The sequence below is a fragment of the Mus caroli genome, chromosome X, assembly GCF_900094665.2.
Source record: "Mus caroli chromosome X, CAROLI_EIJ_v1.1, whole genome shotgun sequence".
Classification (NCBI taxonomy): domain Eukaryota; kingdom Metazoa; phylum Chordata; class Mammalia; order Rodentia; family Muridae; genus Mus; species Mus caroli.
This window is the reverse complement of record NC_034589.1, coordinates 11,208,638-11,226,638: the sequence shown is the minus strand read 5'-3', so window position 1 is coordinate 11,226,638 and position 18,001 is coordinate 11,208,638. Positions and strand designations below refer to the sequence as shown.

Below are 18,001 nucleotides of genomic sequence, written 5' to 3'. Positions count from 1 at the left end.
AAGAAGAACAAGAAGAAGAACAAGAAGAACAAGAACAAGAAGAACAAGAACAAGAAGAAGAAGAAGAAGAAGAACAAGAACAAGAAGAACAAGAACAAGAAGAACAAGAACAAGAAGAACAAGAAGAACAAGAACAAGAAGAACAAGAAGAACAAGAACAAGAAGAACAAGAAGAAGAACAAGAACAAGAAGAACAAGAAGGAGGAGGAGGAGGAGGAAGAGAAAGAGGAGGAGGAAGAGGAGGAATAGAGGAGGAGGAGGAAGAGAGGCAGGCCATGAGCATGTAGAGAGTGAGGCAGGAGGTGGAGGGGGAGCAGGAGCAAGAGGACAGAGCAAATACAAGAAGGCAAGAGAGCAAGAGAGAGAGAGAAAGGAGGGGGCAAGCAGCCCTTTTATAGTGAGTAGGGCACACCTGGCTGATGCCAGGTAACTGTGGGGCAGAACCTAGACTAAATGCCAACACACAGCAACTCTTTTTGTTTTTTCTTGTCAAACACCTCAAATTTTACTCATTTTACAAAAGTACTAAGTGACACACAGCTACAGAAAAAAACACAGAGCTTAGCTTATGCCCTTTAAAGTCAGAATAGTCACATGGAAAGTCAGTGTGGATTTTTATCTTTTACTATAAAATTTAAAGTCAAAATTTCCATTAAGAACTGAACTGGTTTCTTCTTTCTAGAGATGTGACACACATGCTTTCTGGTTGGTATCAGTCCACCAAAGATAACAGATGACGAGAAAAACTATGTCCTCCCTTCCCCTCAGGTTGAGCTGGATCAAGGAAGCATCAAACTTAGCAGGAGGGATTGTATGAAAACAAGCAGCCCAGCCCCTACCCTCTAATAGAAAACCAAGCTCACTGGCTTCCACGAAGGACTGCAGATAAGCATACAGAAGCATACCCAGCATGCTGTTGTAATAGGACAGCAGACAAACATGCAAAAACACACTTAGCATGCTGTCATGACAGAGCTGCAGCCTATTTCTAGCACATACCTTGTTTGTACTGGTGCCCAGGAAGAGAGGCACCAAGTGAAAAGCAGATTTGCACTCTTAGCACTCACAACTAAAAAGCACAGTAGGCATGGCTTGAGCATTTTAGACCTCAAAGACCATCCCCAGTGACCACCACTTCCTCCAACAAGGCCATATCTTCTTCAACAGGGCCATTCCTCCTAATAGTGCTACTCCCTATGGATACTGGGGACCATTTTCTTTCAAACTACCATACCTGTTTTGTTTCATAAGTCTATGAGACACAAAATAGACAAAACAAACTTTTAGCATGAAAGCCACACACACACACACACACACACACAGAGAGAGAGAGAGAGAGAGAGAGAGAGAGAGAGAGAGAGAGAGAGAGACGAGACTATAATAACTAAATACCTTTCATATAATTTAAATAATTTTTTCAAAAAACATTAAAAAAGTGTTGTGTAATGGAAGGGTTTTAAATATGGATAACACAGTAGGTTTTTTTTAATAAGCAAATTATAATTAGGCTTCTCAGATACAATAATAACATGATTACATAAGAAAATTTCTCATTGAGAGATGCATATCAAACTGCTCAGTATTTATTATAATAGTTTTCATTTTCAAATGTTTCAGCACACACAGGCAAACAGACAGACAGGTGAAATGAATACAGCAAAAGTTGAACAATCCTCGAATCTAGTTGGTAGTCTATACGAATATTATAGTCTTCTTTTTATTTTTATATATTTGCAAATTTCAAATGTAAAAGCAAGAAGAAAAGAATTTTCCACATAGGAGTAGATTTTGTACTCATATGTGTAGTTAGTCCAGTCATTCAGCAAACAAACCACCCTTTATTTAGGTACTGGTGGTAGATGGAATTCTAAAAATGGGTCTCTGAAGTGTTTATATCCTCATCTTAGATCCTCTGTGATATCGCTCCCCTAAATTATTTTATATTACTCAGATAAGCTTAAGATGGGGAAATTATTGCAACAATCCTAACCCAATCAAGAGAGTCTTTTTTAAATGGAAATTTATGATTGGTGGCAAAAGAGGAAGTCAAAGAGACCTAAGAACAAGAATGATTTGCTGAATTGATGCTAGATTATAAGATGAGAGAAAGTGAGTTATTCAAAAGGGAATATGAGTAGCCTATAGAAAGAGAAATTAAACTTTATTCCATAAAGACAAACATCCATATGTAAGATCTTTCATAAACAAATCCTAGCCTTTAATTTTTAATTTTATGCATTAAATTTGGCATGCCTGTGGAAGCCAGGAAGCTAGAAAATCTCCATAGTAGTGGAAAGAAACCTTAGTTGGGTGGAAAGGGTGTGTGTTGTAGAAAGCATGTGATCTGAAAGCAAAGAGAGGATACTAGAAATGGAAAGGTTTAATCAGAGTTAGGAAAGAGGAGATGATGACAGAGAAAGGGTAATTTAAACCAGAAAAGGTAACTTAAACCAAGACACAAAAATTGACATGGAAGCCTACTATTTTGTAACTTATTAACAATATAGTAAATACAAGCTTAAATGAAAGTACCCAGAGCTATTAAATAAAACTCCCAGTGTCAAGTATAAGATACCTTCCTATGAGTAGACGGTCTCTGGAAAAAAAAAAAAAAAAAGAACAATATTGGCTATTGCCAATGATCTTGGTTGATCTTTCAAACTAGATGGTAAGACTGTGTCATTGACATGACATACTTTAGCTTCAGGGCATAAATAAATCAAGCTGGAATTGACCTGGAAGCTTCTTTTGTGCTGCCCAGCTTTCACAATGCTAGGAGGTGATAAGCAGGCTTCTGGTGAGAAAAAGTAAATAGTCCTTACCCAATGTGAATCTTGAAAGCTACAATACTGACTTGCCATGCAAGATGTGCCCACTGGGTAATAGTGACATTACTTTTATGGGAATAACCAATTGCTTACTTGTAACCTTCCCTCAGCCTGAAGCTGGCTGAGCCAGAACTTGATCTTGCTGCCACTAAGGAGATTACCCTAGGGTGGAGCCTTCCTCCCTAGATCACTCTAGTGTTCAGCCACTACTGCTGATCCTCTTCAAGATACTGCTACCTGAGGCCCCGGAGCTATTCCGGAGACTATACCCTATCCTGCACGTCATCACCTGCAGCTGGTTTCAGGCTCCAAGGATGAATTGGCGGGAATGGGCCTCCCTTCCCCCCACCTTTTTATAAGCGCAGTCACCATTAAACATTTGAACCTTGATCATAATATTGTTTTGGCTCCATTTCTCTCTCGTTCGCCTAGTTTCCCTTTCTTTCAGCACCAGCCTGCCACTCAGGTAGATCCAGTCCATGTGAGCCGCTGGACAGCTCGCAACAATTTGGCGGCCCGGACTGGGACCTGAAGAAGTTCAGGAAGACGCTGAAGGAACAAGCTGTTTTGTGTGGAGCTTGTGTGGAGCTCCACGGGAAGAAAAAGAAAAGGATCGTATCGGACACCGAAGCAACAGGTACACATTCTCGCACTAATTTAAAACTTCATTTTTTAAAAGGTTGCTACAGGTGTGGAAAGATATGGGCTAAGTTTGGATTCGGTGTAACCCAGCTCTGGATCCACTTGGGTCTGCAGCAGAATTATCGGAATTTGGAACTGATCAGGTGGTTGTCCGCAGCTTTTAAACGCTGCCTCAGATGAGAGGGAAAGGGTTTAAAAGAAAAGAAATGAATCAGGAGATTGTCCTCAGTTTTCAAGAGTTGCTTCAAGCAAGAGGAGTAGGGCTCGAAGTACAATTGTTAGAAAATCTTTTAGATAGGATAGATTCTTGTTGCCCATGGTTCAAGGAAGAAGAAACTTTAGATATCAGAACCTGGGAGAAAATTGGAAAAGCCTTGAAAATCACTCAGGCAGATAATTTCACCCTTTGCTTCTGGGCACTCGTAAAAGATACTATTGAAAAGGTGATCTTGCAGGGGTTAGATAGTACCCAGGCAGAGCTTGATGAANCTCAGGAAGAGCGCCTTTCAGAGAGGGTCTTCTCAGAAAAGGGCCCTTTCAACTCTAAGTTTGATAGATATAGAGACTCTGATGATGAGCTAATTTTAGAAAGAAGATCACTCAGAAAGAGGAGCTGCCAAATATTCTGAGGAGGATTGGCCTCCTTAAAAGTCTCCTGCTCCACCTATAGCCTCCACCGCTGGAGATGCTACTCATAGGGACACNCAACTAAGCAAATTAGAGTTTGAAGTTAGGCTGCAGAAATTGGCTAATGAGGTTCGGGAGCTAAAAAGGATGTCAGATACANGAAGGAGTAACTCTTCTGAAATGTACCAAGTGCCGCTAGGATTAGCTGTGAGTCAGGCTCATGGGAGAGGACAGGACACATCGGATGTGCTAGCCTCTCCTGTCGTTGAAGTAATTGACCAGCAAGATACTAGAGTCAGACATTACCAGACTTTGGATTTCAAGTTGATAAAGGAGTTAAAAACAGCTGTTGTGCAATACGGTCCTTCAGCCCCTTTCACACAAGCATTACTGAATACGGTCATGGAATCACACTTAACCCCCCTAGATTGGAAGACTCTATATAAGGCTACCCTGTCAGGAGGAGATTTCTTACTTTGGGATTCTGAGTGGTGAGATGCCAGTAAGAAAGCTGCCACTTTAAATGCTCAGACCTGTAATCCAGACTGGGATAGTAATATGCTTCTGGGAGATGGTCCGTATGAGGGCCAGGCTAATCAGATTGGTTTTCTTGTTGGAGTGTATGCAAAGATCGCAGAGGCTGCCCGCAGCGCTTGGGGACAGTTACTGGTTAGAGGGGATGTTGGTGGGAGTTTAGCCAGCATTCGGCAGAGTCCTGATGAGCCTTACCAGAACTTTGTGGATAGGCTATTAATAGCAGATAGTAGAATCCTTGGAAAATCTGACACGGGAAGTCCTTTCATTACGCAATTGGTTTATGAGAACGCTAATGCAATGTGTGGCACCGCTATCCAGCCACACAAAGGACAAACAGATTTAGCGGCATATGTCCGTCTTTGGGCAGAAACTGGGCCAGCATATAATCAGGGTTTGGCTTTCAGCACCACTTTGCAAGGGACCACCGTACAAGCAATGTTCTCGCGGAAATGAGGGAATAATGCATATTTTAAGTGTGGAAGTTTGGGTCATTTTAAAAGTGATTGTCCTAAAAACAAAGGTGCTGAGAGCGGGCAAGCAGGCCATGCCCCAGGAATTTGTCCCCAGTGCAGAAAGGGCAACCATTGGGCTAAGGTATGCAAATCCAAGCCAGGCACACTGGGCTATCCATTGCTGGGAAATGAGAGGAGGGGCCAGCCCCAGGCCCCAACTTACTCACAGAAAACAGCTTATGGGGCCATGAACCTGCTGCTCATCCAAATAGATCAGTTTTTGAACTTGTCAGGACAAAACCAGGAGGTACAGGATTGGAACTCTGTTCCACCACCCACGCAGTATTAACCCCAGAAATGGGAGTCCAAACTCTGCCTACTGGAGTCTTTGGACCTCTACCTGTAGAAACTTGTGGATTTTTTTTTTAGGTCGAAGCAGTTCTATTGTAAAAGGCCTTCAGATTTTTCCAGGTGTTATAAATAATGACTATGAGGGAGAAATTAAAATCATAGTTGCTTCCCCTCATGGTGTTATAACTGTACCCGCTAATCAAAGAATTGCTCAACTTGTTTTAATTCCTCTACATCCACCACCATCCAGATTTGTTAAGAATGAGAGAGGACAAGGTGGTTTTGACTCCTCTGGTGTGAATTGGGTTCAATCTATTACTAATCAGAGACCTAACCTTAAATTGACATTTAATGGGAAAAGCTTTGAAGGATTGATAGATACTGGAGCTGATGTAACAATTATTAGAGGACAGGATTGACCCTCAACTTGACCTTTGCCTGATATGCTTACTCACCTTCAAGGAATTGGTTATGCTAGTAATCCAAAACGAAGCTCGAAATTGCTAACCTGCAGAGATGGGGAAGGCAAATCAGGACAAATTCAGCCATATGTTATGTCAAATTTGCCTGTAACTCTATGGGGAAGAGATCTCTTGTCACAGATGGGTGTTATAATGTACAGTCCTAATGAGATGGTGACTAAGCAGATGCTCAGAGAGGGACTTTTGCCTGGTCATGGACTAAAAGAGAAGGGACAAGGAATTAAGACTTTTGAAGATCCTAAACCTCACTCTAACACAAGAGGTTTGATATATTTTCGGTAATGGCCACTATCTTGCCTGCATCACACAACGATAAAATTCAATGGCTTAATGATATTCTGGTGTGGGTGGATCAGTGGTCTTTACCTAAAGAAAAAATAGAAGCTGCTTCTTCGCTAGTGCAGTAGTAACTAGAGGCAGGACATTTAGTAGAATCTCAGTCCCCTTGGAATACACCAATTTTCATTATCAAGAAAAAATCTGGTAAATGGAGATTGTTACAAGATTTAAGAAAAGTTAATGAGACCATAGTATCTATGGGACCTTTACAACCTGGGCTTCCATCTCCGATAGCCATCCCTAAAGGATATTATAAAATTGTGGTAGATCTGAAGGATTGTTTCTTTACTATTCCTTTGGATCCAAAGGATTATGAAAGATTTGCTTTTAGTGTTCCTTCCATAAATTTTAAGGAACTTATGAAGAGATATCAATGGACAATTCTCCCACAGGGCATGGATAATAGTCCTACCTTATGCAAAAAGTTTGTGGCACAAGCCATTCAGTCTGTGAAACAATGGCCTATGATTTACATCATCATTTCATATATGATGTTTTGATGGCAGGAAAAGACCCCCCAGGATTTGCTTTTGTGTTATAGAGATTTACAAAAAGCTTTAGCTGAGAAAGGATTATAGATANCTCCTGAAAAGATACAAACTCAGGATCCTTATAATTATTTGGGCTTTAGACTTACTAATCAAGCTGTTTTTCCCCAGAAGATAGTTATTCGCAGAGACAACTTAAGGACTTTGAATGATTTTCAAAAATTGTTAGGTGATATTAACTGGCTTCGCCCCTATTTAAATCTTACTACAGGGGAGTTGAAACCTTTATTTGGTATTCTTAAAGGGAGTTCTGATCCAACCTCCCCTAGGTCCTTAACCTCAGAAGGATTGCTGGCCTTACAACAAGTGGAAAAAGCTATTGAAGAGCAATTTGTCACTTATATAGTTTACTCTTTGCCTTTACATCTGTTAATTTTTAATACGATTCATGTGCCTGCAGGATTGTTATGGCAAATGTCTCCTCTAATATAGATACATTCGATGATTTCTCCTAAACGTAACATCTTGCCATATTATAAAGCAATAGCTCAGATGATTATCCTTGGAAGGAAGCAGGCACTAACTTATTTTGGCAAAGAGCCAGATATTATTGTTCAGCCTTACAGTGTAAGTCAAGACACTTGGCTGAAACAGCACAGTACAGATTGGTTGCTTGCTCAAATAGGGTTTAACGGAACGATAGAGAGCCACCACCCTCAAGATAGATTGATAAAATTTTTGAATGTGCATGAAGTGATATTTCCTAATATGACCTCTTTACAACCCTTACACAATGCTGTTCTGGTGTTTACTGATGGCTCCTCTAAAGGGCAAGCTGGATTTCTTATAAATAATCAACAGGTAATCATAAAGACTCCTGACCACTCAGCTCAATTAGCAGAATTAACAGCAGTACTGAATTTTTTCAGTCTGTGCATGAGGCTTTTAATATTTTTACTGATAGTTTATATGTTTCACAATTGGTACCCTTATTGGAGACCTGTGGTAGGTTTAACTTTAATACGCCAGCAGGATCTCTGCTTTCACAATTGCAAAACATCATTCTTGCCCGAAAACATCCGTTCTATATTGGCCACATACGATCTCATTCTGGTCTTCCTGGACCTTTAGCTGAAGGCAATGATTGCATCAACAGAGCTCTAATAGGAGAAGCCTTAATTTCAGATCCTGTTGCTATGGCCAAATGTGATCATGAAAAATTTCATCTCTCTAGTCATACCTTAAGGCTCCGACATAAGATCACTAAGGAGCAGGCAAGAATGATTGTAAAACAATGTCCTAAATGTATTACATTATCTCCAGTGCCACATTTAGGAGTTAATCCAAGAGGTCTTATGCCTAATCATATTTGGCAAATGGGTGCCACTCATTATGCAGAATTTGGAAAATTAAAATATATACATGTTTGTATTGATACTTGTTCAGGATTTCTTTTTGCTTCTCTGCATACTGGAGAAGCATCCAAAAATGGAATTGATCATTGCCTACAAACCTTTAATGCCATGGTATTGCCTCAACTTATTAAGACAGATAACAGGCCATCCTATTCTAGCAAAAAATTTACTTCATTTTGTAAAGAATTTGGCATCAAACATAAAACTGGAATTCCTTATAACCCTATGGAACAAGGAATAGTTGAACATGCTCATTGCACTTTTAAAAAAATGGCTTTTAAAAACAAAACAAGGGCAGTTATATCCCCCAAGGTCAGCAAAGGCACATCTTGCTTTTGCTTTATTTGTTCTAAATTTTTTGCAAACTGATGTTAAAGGTCAGTCTGCAGCGTATCACCACTGGCATCCAGTTACTTCTAGTTCTTATGCCATGGTAAAGTGGCAGGACCCATTAACTAACGAATGGAAGGGTCCAGACTCGGTCCTAATCTGGAGAAGGGGCTCAGTCTGTGTTTTTTCACAAAAAGAAGATGGAGCGCAATGGCTGCCTGAGAGATTAGTTCATCAACTGGACACAGATCCTGAATCTTCTAATAAGTATGACTCTAACCTTGATTATGTTTAAAAATCCTCTTTAGCCGAAAAGTTAAATTGTAGCACAGCCTCCACTCCCAGGGAAGCTGCAGCCTTTCTGCAATTCTCAATGCCACCTCCCCCACACTGGGAGCTCTAAGTCTAAGCTTGATCATTTGCAACTGAATGGAGTACTTGGACTTCTCCAAAGAAGTTTTTATACTGTTGCATTTCACGTTCCCATCCTTGTTTCTCAAGCAGGTCAGCCACGCTGTTCAGCCTGACTGCAACAGGTGTACAGCCTCGCCTCCAACAGTGCAGGTGGCAGTTCTAAGTACATATTGTGGCTTTGGTCTGAATTGGGAATAAGGTGTGCTAATGAAGGCCGGACAGTCAATGATGGGCACCCAGATCTCAGAACCATACCAATCTAAGACAGAGGTACATGCCAAAAGGTCAGCCTGAAGCTGGCTGAGCCAGAACTTGACCTTGCTGCCACTAAGGAGATTGCCTAAGGTGGAGCCTTCCTCCCCAGATCACTCTATTGTTCAGCCATTGTCGCAGTTTCTCTTCAAGATACTGCCACCTGCTGAGACCCCCCCCCCCAGAGCTATTCCGGAGACTATGCCCTATCCTTCACATCATCACCTGCAGCTGGTTCCAGGCTCCAAGGATGAATTGGAGGGAATGCCCCCCCACTTTTATAAGCGCAGTCACCATTAAACATTTAGGCCTTGATCGAAATATTGTCTTGGCTCCATTTCTCTCTCATTCGCCTAGTTTCCCTTTCTTTCAGCGCCAGCCTGCCACTCAGGTGTAGCCCATCCATGTGAGGCTCTGGACGGCTTGCAACACTTACTGATTGGATTTGGGCCCACTCCACAGTAATAAGTCTTATAAACCTTGTCAAAAACCCATAGGCCTTGAAGGGAAACTTACAGGTTTTGCTAGAAGAATGTGATGTGAAACTGCCTTCTAAATATTTATGTTTATATTCATAGATTAGTGCTGCTTTTACCTTTGGTTTGAGAAGTTTCTGGTTGCAGTGGGAAGCCATTAAAACAGTGACTCACATATAGTTAAAAGGTTCAGAGTAAGTGACTGTTGAATACTCAGCTTTAAATGGGACATCTATGTTGTCTGGTCCAAGGCTCAGGGAATGTCTTAGAAAAGGGACTGAAATAAAGCCAGAGAATAAGGAGAAGAGCTGTGACATGTTTTCTGGACATGATGTAGCCATTACACTAATGAACTGAAAGCAGCTGTGACTACTAGCAAAAAGCATGCACAGGATGGAGTTTAGCAACAGTTTATCATGAATAAGGAGGAACTTAAGAGACCCTACCTCTTTCTAAGGACCTATTAGCTGTTTGTATGAAAGAGGGGCTCATAAGGCTCCATCCTTCCCCAAGGAATTATTGGCAGTTAATAAAGTTTGGGAGAGAGGGAATCTCTTTCTTTAGAGTCTGATCACTAGAAAGTTGCTCATCGTAGATAAATAACACTATACCCAGGCTGGTGAGTTGGCACAGTGCGTAGGCACATATTGTCTGGCCTGATGACCTAACTTTGATCCCTAGGATTCACATGGTAGAATGGAAAAATTGACTCATTTGACCTCTGCATGCATACAACACACACACACGTGCAAGCACATAAACTAAGTGATGGAAATGCAATAAAATGTTTATTCTTAATAAAAATGAAATGGTTAAAAATCTTGCATCCATGTTTATATAAGTAATCCTGATTAAACTCAGTGGGTCTATAACTTTCTCTCTCTCTCTCTCTCTCTCTCTCTCTCTCTCTCTCTCTGTCTGTCTGCACGTGTGTGTGTACAGGGTGGTAGTATTTGTGTGTGGGAGGGTGGGGGGTTTACCCTGTTTGTATGTGTGTGTGAGTATACATATGTGTGGAAGTCAGTAGACAGCTTGAGGTATAATTTCTCCTTCAGTAATTTTCTACCTTTGGTTTGTGAGACAGGCTCTCTCATTGGTATCTGGGGCCTACAAATTAGGCTAGCCTACCTGACTGGCCAGCTCCACGGATCTACCTGTTTCTGCCTTCCCAGTGCTAGGATTGCAATACATAGAACCATGCCTGACCGTAGGATCTGATTCAGTACTTTACTATGTTAATTCTCCATCTGCTTGAAAAAGAATTAATACTACTACTACTTCATTATTTGTACAGCTGGAATGGAATACAGCCAAGCCCTCACACAGGCTATGCAAGCATTCTACAGCTGAGCCATAACTTCAGCTGGAAGAGAGATTCTCTCCCAGAATCTCCAGAGTAATGCTGCTTGATATACAACTTCATGAGGCCCAGAGCAGAAAATACTCTGGAGACTACTTAGATTTTGGATGTGCAGAACTATAAGAGAATACATGGAGTTATTTAAGCCAGTGGATTTGTGGTAATTTGTTATTTCAATAATAGAAATCTAATATAGTAAATTAGATCTATCTCTAGGAAAATGTTCATGAACTTTGGAGTTTGGGTCTATTAAGTTTTGTAAAGTATAGAAGTAAATCTGGGTTGCTTTTCTCTATTGCTGAAAACTATAACTCATATTTCTGAATTACATAAATGTACATAAATGAATATAAAATATATATAAACTTATCTCCCCTCCACTTCTGGATCTCCTAAATATACATGTTAAAATTATTTTCATCTTATTTCTCTGGTACAGAAATACATATATGAGTTCAAATATATTTTATAACCATAAAAATCAAACATTTGGCAGGTTACTCTTATAGACAGTTAAACATGAAAGCAGATTTGAACTATCATTTAGGCAGGGATGGTGAAGTAAGGAACCACAAAAAGTCTGTTCCTTCCAAAGGAATTTGTTAAAAATAAAATTTTCAGAATTCTGAAAAGCAACCAAAGGCTTGCAAAAATCTAAGCAATGTCCTTTAAGATAAGCATCTGCATATCAATAAGAACAGAGACATATGGCACTTTAACTTGCCACATAACACCTTAATCTCCCTAGATCCATGGAAATCTTAAAACACAACAATCACATACTAAGAGTGTTTTGAAAACTAACAACACAACACCCACTGGGGACACAAGCGTATTACAAAGTCCCACAAAGTATCATCTCAAGAGAAGTCATTGCTGGGTCACATCTGGCAATTTTCTAGAAACATAATGTGGTGGTAGGAATGGCCCCCATGGGTTCATATATTTGAATGCTTAGTCACCAGGGAATGACACTATTAGGAGGTGTGGGCTTGTTGGAATAGGTGTGGCCCTGTTGGAGGAAGTGCATTACTGGGGGTGGGGTTTGGGGTTTCAAACATTTAAGTCAGCCCCAGTGTCTCTCTTTCTGATGCTTGCCAATCTAGATGTAGAATTCTCAGCTCCTTCTCCAACACCATGTCTGCCTACATGCTGCCATACTCCCCACCATGAGGATAGTGGACTAAACCTCTGAAACTATAAGCAGCCCCAACTAGTTTCTTTTATAAGAGTTGTCATGGTTTCTTTTTGTAGAAATAGAATAATGACTGAGATACATACTAATCAAAAAGAAATAGACTAGCAGAATAAACAATCCATGATTCATGGCTACAGAAATAATACATTAGTTTCAAATATATACATGAGTTGGGGAACAAAGTAAGGACAACATATATAAATACCAAGCAAAAGTGATATACTGGTTATATTGTGTGTACTTTTAGGGGATATAATTGACTTAAAGGCAAATGTTCTGCTTCAAAATGTCTGCTTGTGCACTTGTATGAATTTATGTGTATCATGTACATGCAGATGCACTTGGCGGCCAGAAGAGGTGTTGGAATCCCCAGAACCATAGATATAGGTGTTTGTGAGCTGTGTGATGGTGGGTGAGTGCTAGAAATGGAAGCTGGGCTTTTACAAGCACTGTTAGCACACTTAACTGCTGATGTATTTCTCTAGCTCCATTCTTCAAAAATTCAATATTTTAAAATAAATTATCTTGTATTTCATATATGCATACAATGTATTTTGGTCATAGTCACTCCCCATTTTTTCCCCAATTTCTCTTCAATCTATCCCACCCAAGTTTATAACCTATTTTTTAAATAGCACATTGAATCTACTTTGTGCTCCCAAAATATGCATGGGTATGGGACCATGCACAATGGCATGATCAATCAATCAGGGGTCTTTCCCTTAAAGAAAACTGACTCTCCCTCCTGTTGCAGTCACAAAGTGTTAGTAGTTCCTCAGCTAGGAGTAAGGAGCTTCTTCCATCCATGCTAGAATAATGGCTGACTTTATCTTGTGCAGTAAACCAGAGCTGCTGTGACTTCATACATGCAGAGATCCTGGCATGTCCACAAGACATTGTTTCATGTAGGTACTTCCTGACCTCTGGAGCCTTACAAGAAGAAAACATTCTTATAAGTAACAGATGAGCTGTTTTTCAATGTAAATAAATCCATGGAGAATATGTAACAATTACAAATATGTATCATCCTAACAACAGAGCATTAAAATACATGGTGACGTATAATTGGCACTATACTGCTAAAAAGAATACAATATAAAAAAGAAAAATAGAGAACCAAAAAATCAAAAGTGGGTCCCTCGACAATATTTTTTTGAAAACATCTGCCTATCTTAGGTTTGCTGCATATCTTAAGACAGCCAAGCAAATGTAAGCTAGGAGAAGAAATGTCTATCAGAGGAAAACAATGAGGAAATACCACACCAGTAGTGCTAAAAACACAAACAAATAATGAGGAAGTAGATTTAGCTTGACAAGCAAAGCTCAGCAAATCAGTCACCTGTCAAGACCCATACTCACCTGGCTTGGCCAAGGTGTATCAGATTCAGAGGCAATAGCTAGTAAAAAGAGGGACAGATGGATCATGGTCACTAGATTAGGTATTGTTCCTGAAAAGAATGGCTTGGCCACTCCTCCCTCCAATCACTGGGGTAAGCCAGTAGAAAGAAGTCAGATCTCAAGAAATAAGTTGTTTGTTTTGGGCATTTGTTTTTATAAACACAGTTTCTCCCAGTTAAGGATGATAAGCATAGCTGCAACTGCTGAGTCAATATCGTGTCAATTCCTTCCATGTCCTCTGGGATACTTTTCTTCAAGCTGAAGAGTGCTGGAGATCCACATGGGCCTTGCTGTGACTTAGGAGCACACTTAAGTATTTCTTGTTTGTGTTCCAGCAATATTAGAGATAGTCGCATTATAATTCTTCATTTATTTTTGAATGTATATCTGTGTGTGCATGTTCATGTGGTGACATTGTGCGCATATGGTTGGAGGCCAGGAGTTAATGTCTTGTGTCCTCTTCAGCTTTTCTCCATTTATTTGTTTGTTTGTTTATTGATTGATTTTAGACAGGATCTCTCTCTGACCCTGAAACTCACCAATTCAACTAGATTGGCTAGCCAGCATACCTTAAAGATCTCCTGTCTCTATTTATGAGTGCTAGGATTATGGGTATGTGGCATTGCTCTTGGCTTTTTGTGGGGCATTGGGCTCTGCACAGACAGGCTGGTCTCCAGTTGAGCTGAGGTCTGAACCCTGGTGGTGATAATTCACCTTCATGACATGGTAGGCGTTCCCTCATGCTCCTGGATCTCTGGCTCCTGCCTAAGTTACCCCCCCCCCACACACACACAGCCCCCACAAGAGAAGCATGGCTAGAAGTCACATAGACAATGGCCCAAGCTTCTGCCTTTCCAGCTAAACTCCTCCCGAGTTACCTAGCAACAGTAAAGACCATAAAAAGGGCCGTTCAGCCCCTGCTTGCTCTCTTACTTCTTACTCTCTTACTTGTCTCCCTCTTACCCCTTACTCTCAACCCCTCTCTCCTCTCTCTTTGTCTTCTCCTCTCCTCTCTCCTCTTCTCTCTCCTTCTTACTCCTTTTTTTTCTTCTCTCTCTCTCTCTCTCTCTCTCTCTCTCTCTCTCTCTCTCTCTCTCCTCTCTTTCCCTCTGCCTTTCTATAATAAACCTCTAAAACCATGGAATGCCTCTGCTCATCAAGGCCCACTGCACTTGGAGAATGGGACAGGCTTTCTCCTAATGAGCTGCTTCTAATCGGCCATTAGAAGGCCTTACTGTGCTCTAGTCAAGATCCACTGTACTCACTCTCATCAGTGTTGGGCACCTCTTCTCTCAGCCCTCCCTCCCATAACCCCAGTGGCTTTAGCAAAGTAGCTCTGGGGTTCCCAGGTAGGGTTGCCCCTTGGCCACCCCCTGAAGAGTGGGTCAGAGGCTTGAGTGCCCACCCAGGGATGAGTGGAAAGTATATGGCAACTCTTCCATGCCTGACAGACCAGAGAATAGGTAAAACTCTGGCGGGGCTTGGGTATTTTCTCCCCCCTCTTCCCCAGGGCCCCCCCTTTTTAGTTCCCAACAGCTTTTCACATTGATTCTGAGAAAAAAAAGCTTAGATCTTTGTGTTTATCTGCTAAGCACTTCAGAGATTGACCCATCCTCCAAGCCCCAGAGTGCAACATTTTAAATGTTGCATTGCGGTGTTAGAATTACCCAGTATACTTGTGCACAGAAAGAGCAGGATGTTAACAGAATTTTATGAAGAAAAGCCTTCTCAGTTTCATAGCATGTTTGAAGACTATATGACTGCACCTCATTTAGCAAAGTAATGGAAAATGTTCTCTAGTTTTTTTTTTTAATTCAAGAATTCTTAATATTTAAAAATTCAAGGATCTGTTAAAACCAGTTTGAGACTATGTTTCACAAAGGAAAGTATTTTTGTTTTGTTTTTTTTTTAGCATTAGTTTTTTAAAAACAAGGGTCTGAAAATGTGCTGTCAATCTGTTGATTGTGTTACAACATAGATAATCAACAGTAGCCTACAAATATTGTTATTTTTAAATATTTCAGTAATTATTGTACAACTGAAAAAGTATAACATAAAAAACAAAAAATTCTAGGCCTTTAGGCCCAGGCTTGAAATATGACCTTTGTGACTCAATGTTTCAAGGCATGCTAATCATAAAACAGATACCGACATTCCTCCACCCACCCGCTTCCTGGGATCAGGGAGTGTTTGCTCAAAGAAAGTCACCCTGACCCACCCTGATGGCTCCTGGAACCCCCTATGCAAATGTGCTATTGTTCGAGGCTCATAGAAACTGTCTTGATTTTCCACTTCCTCGTGACTCTTATCTGGTATTTTTGGTGTTTTTCAACAATGCCCTCCCCACCCTCTTGAGTTGTGGTTTCTTCCTTTAAATACCCCCTTACCCAGCTAGTCAGTGCCCACGGTCCTACTCTAACCCACTCTGGGCCCCAAGAGTGCCTGGAATAAAAGTTCTCTTGCGGTTTACATTAAGACTATTTCTCCTAAGTGATTTGGGGTGTCACCTCTCCTGAGTCAGAACATGGGGGAGTCCTCACATTGTGGTTCTTTCATAATGAAATATGCTATAGTAGTATATTTAAACAAAATTGGTAGTCAAGTGTTCATGGGTTTGCCTATTTGCTTGATCCATCTGCTATGGGGTTTTTGCAGGACAATGTAAGTCTCTTTTCAAATATTTCCTTCAGTGATAAGGCCCACTGTCCTTTACATAGAGAGATAACCTCTGGATTCCAACTTCTAGAATTGTGGAAGCTGTCTCACATAGAAACAAATCTTTGTAAGAGTGCTATAGCACTAATTAGGTCTGTCCAGGATCTAAAAATATGAACACACTGCCAGGAAGCTATTTTTCCCCTGGCCACTTAAACTAATTCCAGCAGGGAAACTGAGAGGCCAAACTAAGGAACCTGTCAAGAAATGAGGGAGACTTTAGAACATTTCCCTAAAGGACTACATCCTATAGTTGGAAATTGACACTCAAGCTACAATAGATAATCCTGGGATCATGGCAATTACAGAACTTGGTCAAGTAAATGAGTGCTAGTATTTCTATGTTCCCAGACACCATGCTTAAACAAACAAAACTCACATTTGGAAGAAGGCAACACATATGCATCAAATTATTTCTACAGACAAACCTGGAAGCACAATGCTTAACATTCAATTAGAAATAATGAGACACATGAAAATGAAAGACACCATAAATTAAAACAGCAGAAATTATAAAAAAAATAGAAACAGACACATACTGGATACAAACATCAGAATTATGAGATGCAGATTTTAAAATATCGAAATCATCTTCTCTTTCATCTACAGAGATTAAAAATTGAATTAAGAATTTTGACAGTGCTGAGTATGATACACAGTTATAATCCCAGAAATGTGGCAGGAAATGACCCAGAGGCAAGAAGGGGAGGAGTTCAAGGTCATCCTTGGATATATAGTGAGTTTGAGGCCAGCCAAGACTACATGAAACCCTATATCAAAACAGTGGCACTGGGCTGTGGTGGAGCACACCTTTAATCCCAGCACTTGGGAGGCAGAGGCAGGGGGATTTCTGAGTTCAAGACTGGCCTGGTCTACGGAGTGAGTTTCAGGATAGCCAGGGCTACACAGAGAAACCTTGTCTTAAAAACAAACAAACAAATAAACAAACACCACTGGCAACAGAAAGGCAAAACCAAAACTAACCAACCATCTCCACCAACAAAAGCCTCAAATAAGAATTTTGATATAGAGCTGATAACTATTTAAATGAAAAAGAAAATATTAATTTTAGAGCTTAAAAATAAAACAACTCAAATTAAAAATATATTGGCTAAGTGGAATTAGTTGATACAGAATGCAGAAGAATATAATGTAAAGCTATTGCCACTGCTCTTGGTGACCCACCATGACTACATGGTAAGATCCCATTGCTGAAGATACTACATACTTTGGCTGCCATTGCAGAAGACATTACATACTTTGGCTGCAAGACATAGAACTCAATCTCAAACTTACTAAGAAACTTCTTTCCTACTGGGTAGCTTTTATAGTGCCAGAGGTGCTACACAGGTTACTGGATGAATGTTATGTGAGAAGACTTTTCTGGGGAAAACACAGCACACATATGTAATCACCCCAGACAAGAGGTTATGACAGATTAAAGTATGGATGCCAAACGCCAAACAGGTGAGTCGATGAGTTTTATTGGGATTACTATGTGTTTGGTGAGAAGTTCTCATGGGTAAAAAGTCATAGGAGCCAAAATGACTCAAAGACCGATGAAAATAAAAAAAGAATGCATATATATTTATAATTCCTTTATATGAAATATAAAATTGTATTAAGTATGGCAAAGCATAATTTTCAAAAATTGAGATTAAAAACTTATAAAACAATAATGTATCAAATATTTATCA

General features: G+C 40.2%; 1 pseudogene; it reads left to right on the top strand.

Annotated features, from left to right (window-relative positions):
* Positions 1 to 3,676: 3,676 nt before the first annotated feature.
* Positions 3,677 to 5,435, top strand: LOC115030094 (annotated as a pseudogene).
* The last annotated feature ends 12,566 nt before the right edge of the window (positions 5,436 to 18,001 follow it).